Here is a 4,402-nt window from a genome sequence, read left to right on the forward strand (position 1 = left end):
AGAGATTTTGGTTGTAAGCAACACACACAAGGTTTCCAGGAGAGTTACCCAAAATAACTTGTTTAATTTAGTTATATTAGGAAAGATAAGATTATGCAAAATTCTAGAGGGAATGAAGAAATGCATTTTTGATTCTCGATACAATGTTAAACTGTGTGAGAGCTTTAGAAGTTAATAAAAAATCGATCCACCTCCCAGTTCTCGAAGCCTTTCTAGCACTAACCCTTAGAGAAAAACATTACCTAACCACCCATTTATCTGGAAAAACATTTCGGAACAGCTAACCCCCCTTTAAGCTCTTTGACTAAACAGAAATATAACTCTTTGGAAAACATTACCTAACTACCCATTTAAATGGCAAGATTTCTGGAAATAGCTAAAACCCCTTTAAGCTCTTTGACTCAACAATAAAACAACTCTTTGGAAAACATTACCTAACCACCCATTTAAGTGGAAAGATTTCAGGAAATAGCCAAAACTCTTTTAATCTCTAACTCTACAGAAAAAACAACTCTTAGGAATACATTACCTAACCACCCATTTAAAGGGCAAGATTAATGGAGATAGCCAAAAAACTTTTAATCTCTGACTCAACAGAAAAACAACTCTTAGGAAAACATTACATAACCACCCATTTAAATGGAAAGATTTCAGGAAATAGCCAAAACCCTTTTAATCTCTGACTCAACCGAAAAATAACTCTTTGGAAAACATAACCTGACCACCCATTTAAATGGCAAGATTTCAGGAAATAGCCAAAACCCTTTTAATCTCTGACTCAACAGAAAAACAACTCTTAGGAAATCATTACCTAACCACCCATTTAAATGGCAAGATTTCTGGAGATAGCTGAAACCATTTATGGCTCTTTGACTCTAGAAAAACAACTCTTTGGAAAACATAATCTAACCACCCATTCAAATGGCATGATTTCTGGAAACAGCTAAAACCCTCTTTAAGCTCTTTGACTAAACTGAAACATATCTCTTTGGAAAGCATTACCTAACCACCCATTTAAATGGCAAGATTTCTGGAAATAGCCAAAACCCTTTTAGGTTATGACTCAAAAAAAAAACTCTTAGGAAAACATTATCCAGTAACCCATTTAACTGGAAAAAAACGAGGGGTCTTAGAAACACTCACCTGAACACTCTTTCCGTCAGCGAATTCATCTTCTCTCCTGGTCATAATGGCTGGTGGCGTCAGGCCTGCTGTGGCTTCGAGTTTCTCAAATGTTTGATAATGATAAATATTCGGAACGAGTTTGTAATTCACACGGGACAGAGCCGAATACGACGGGGACTCTGTGGCTGCCAGTTCACTGTTTATCCAATTAAAGCCAAAAAAAAAGATAAAAATAAACGATTGAATTATATAAGAGCAGAAGGGAAAGGGGCACTTGATGTAAAGGGTCAAAAGAAGGGGCTGAGTGGAACTAAAGAATATTATCAGCAAAATGGAGATGGTACGTTGTCATATACAAAATTCAGGAAAGGGGGATATGGAGATATATAATTTTTCCTTTTTTTTTCTTAATTTTCCTTCCACGCTACAAGTCACAGGCGTCAAAGCAAACCAGGTCGAGAGCGGCGAAGCACAAAATTATCCAGAGACGTAGGTTTGAGAGGAAAAGCTACGAGAGTGACTATCAAATATCACGGTTTGTTTTATTTCTTTAAGCAATTTTTCTTTAAATGTCCAAACATTCACTGATAAGCCGAGGAGACTCCTTCACGTTAAGCAAACTTGAAAAAAAAAACACGTCTTCAAACTACACTCGACGACTCGCTTATCGTTTTAACACTCAAATCACAGTCATAAACATCCGATAAAGACTCCAATAAAAAGAAAGAAATGTGATCTGATGATAGCTTCTTTATAGCGGAATTATATTAGATCTCAACGCACTGCTTTCCTCTCTATCTCTCTCTCACACTCTCCTTTCTCTCACTTTCCGTTTTCCATCTTTTGGAAGAACCGTCGCTCTAATACTTCGGTTTGATCACACGGACACCAAGTTTCTTTCTGTTACTAGATCCTCCTTGAAGTAAACGGACAGAAGGAGCAAAAGCTTTAAATACATAAGAAGAAGAAGAAAGAGAAGGGAAATAAGGACTGGAATCGGGAACCAGTTGGAATATATAGGGTCTTTTGGTGCGAGAGTCTCACGGCCTGGATCAGGTATTGGAGCTTCCAGAGGTTGGCGCGCACTGTGCCGCCACCCAGACTCTACTAGTCGTTGGAAGCGCCCGCCCGCCCGAACGAACGATCCGCCCGCGTCACGGCTCTTCAACATCACCCACCGACGCCGCCGTCCAACATCATGGAAACATCATCGCCTTCCATGAGAAGCACACACACCCCCCATCCCCCCCTTGCTTGACACCATAGGAAGAAGGACTCCTTAATGGAAAATCCTATTCTGGGGAAAGGAAACTTTTTAACTAATGGCATCATGGAAGTTTCGGGCGACATTATATTATTAACCAGGAATGTGACTTCAAAATATGTGCTCTGGGACGAAGAATGGTAGATGTAATAATCCTTTTTTTTACAAAAGGCAATTTTGATTATCAGTGTAAATCTTTAATAAATAAAAAGGAATTTGCAATCACAACCTAAATCATTAAACCATCAAATCATAAATCATATGCATTCAATAATAATAATAATAATAATAATAATAATAATAATAATAATAATAATAATAATTATAATCTATGAGGCGAAATCAGAAATTTATCGACAGCTCCATTAACTAGGTCATACGTATCATATCTAGCAGCAGCTTCACGCTTCTTAGATACTACAGCGATTTTACTCCAGTGCATTTGACGTTGATTTTATTGATTTCCAAAACATCCAGCAATTAAGTAGAGTTTTATGTGAATAGGTAAGCGATTGCCGTATATTTCGAGTATTTCTGAGTTATCTAATTTTTTCTGACAGGGATACCTTAATGTGGTGAAATGGTTTGCGTATCGTCATGATCAAGGGAAGCTGTACTGGTTAGGGCCATCCATACTAGGTTGGTTTACTGTGAGCTATCAGAGTAAAGTCTCTCACCTTCACCAATCGTCATTGGCAAGCTAAAGGCATGTCTGAGGCATTTGTGTAGCAGTGGACTAAAAATGGCTACAGTTGTTATTGTGGTTGGTGTGTGTGTGTGCATATATATATATATATATATATATATATATATATATATATATATATATATATATGTGTGTGTGTGTGTGTGTGTGTGTGTGTGTGAGTATGTAGACTGTATTAATTAGGGATATATAATATATGTACGTAAAGAATTAGAGCCAAAGTTGATAAAGTACTTTTGAAGACAATGAATATTGAACTGGAAAGAAGGTGAATGTGAAGAGAAAGATTAATGAACGATTAAGTCAATAGAGAGAGAGAGAGAGAGAGAGAGAGAGAGAGAGAGAGAGAGAGAGAGAGAGAGAGAGAGAGAGAGACGTATGTGTATTCGTATTCACTTAGAAACTGAAATCACTCGAATAATTTGGCAGATAAAAAGGGAAATAAAAAAAAAAGGGTCTGAGATCGCATGCCTATAAAATCTACAATGCATTTGCTTTCTCTCATTCAAACATCCGTAATTTTCGTCACGAAACCTTTACTATACAATATTATTGGTCATCACATCGATGCTACTAGATGAATCATACATAAGTCCTGTAGACTGTAGAGAGGTTTCCGCAGCTGTATAGGACCAGAAAAGTAGCCCCTAAAGTAAGGCAAAAGGAAGGCCTGTTCATACTCTCAGAGCACTTCATTTCCTTCACTTATATCTCAAGATCTACCGAAAAAATGTAGAAAACTCTTGATTTCTTGAATTTTCCTTCAAATCAAAACATAAGTCCTGTAGACTGTAGAGAGTAAGGGTTCCCCTGCTGTATAGGACCAGAAAAGCAGCTCCTAATGTAAAAGGAAGACTTGTTCATTGCATTATTCGGTCTCAGAACACTTCATTTCCTTCAGTTATGTCTCAAGATCTACCAAGACTGTAGAAACACTCCTGATTTCTTGAATTGTCCTTCAGATCAAAACATAATTACACCATGTACCATACTCTGTCTCTTGGCTTTTTACAAATATATCAATAAAGACTTCTATCCAGCAGGAACACTTAAAATATCATCCATTATGGATTATGAGGCTGAGCTCTGTCTGGCACTGATGTCATCTCACAATTAGATATTGTAATTTCGAGTATCAGCAAATTTTTCAACTTTCAGAATGTGTGAGACTACTTTCTTATGTACTTCTCGAAATAATTAAGTTTGTGAGCAACATTGAATTATGGTATACATGGCAGTAAATGATAATAATTTTCTCAATAATATACAACACAAAAACAACAAATGCAGCCATTTTTACTCCACTG

At 36.9% G+C, this 4,402-nt stretch overlaps 1 long non-coding RNA gene across 1 annotated transcript in view; it reads right to left on the reverse strand.

The window, feature by feature from the left end:
• LOC137628796 (uncharacterized) overlaps positions 1–2,226 on the reverse strand; it is a 424,144-nt gene extending 421,918 nt beyond the window's left edge. Inside the window, exons 1-2 of the long non-coding RNA XR_011041394.1 lie at positions 2,170–2,226; positions 1,144–1,321 (exon numbers count right to left, since the gene is read on the reverse strand). This is a non-coding gene — a long non-coding RNA (uncharacterized lncRNA). The remainder of the gene's footprint in view (positions 1–1,143; positions 1,322–2,169) is intronic.
• Positions 2,227–4,402: the final 2,176 nt, after the last annotated feature.

The sequence above is a fragment of the Palaemon carinicauda genome, chromosome 36, assembly GCF_036898095.1.
Source record: "Palaemon carinicauda isolate YSFRI2023 chromosome 36, ASM3689809v2, whole genome shotgun sequence".
NCBI lineage: Eukaryota > Metazoa > Arthropoda > Malacostraca > Decapoda > Palaemonidae > Palaemon > Palaemon carinicauda.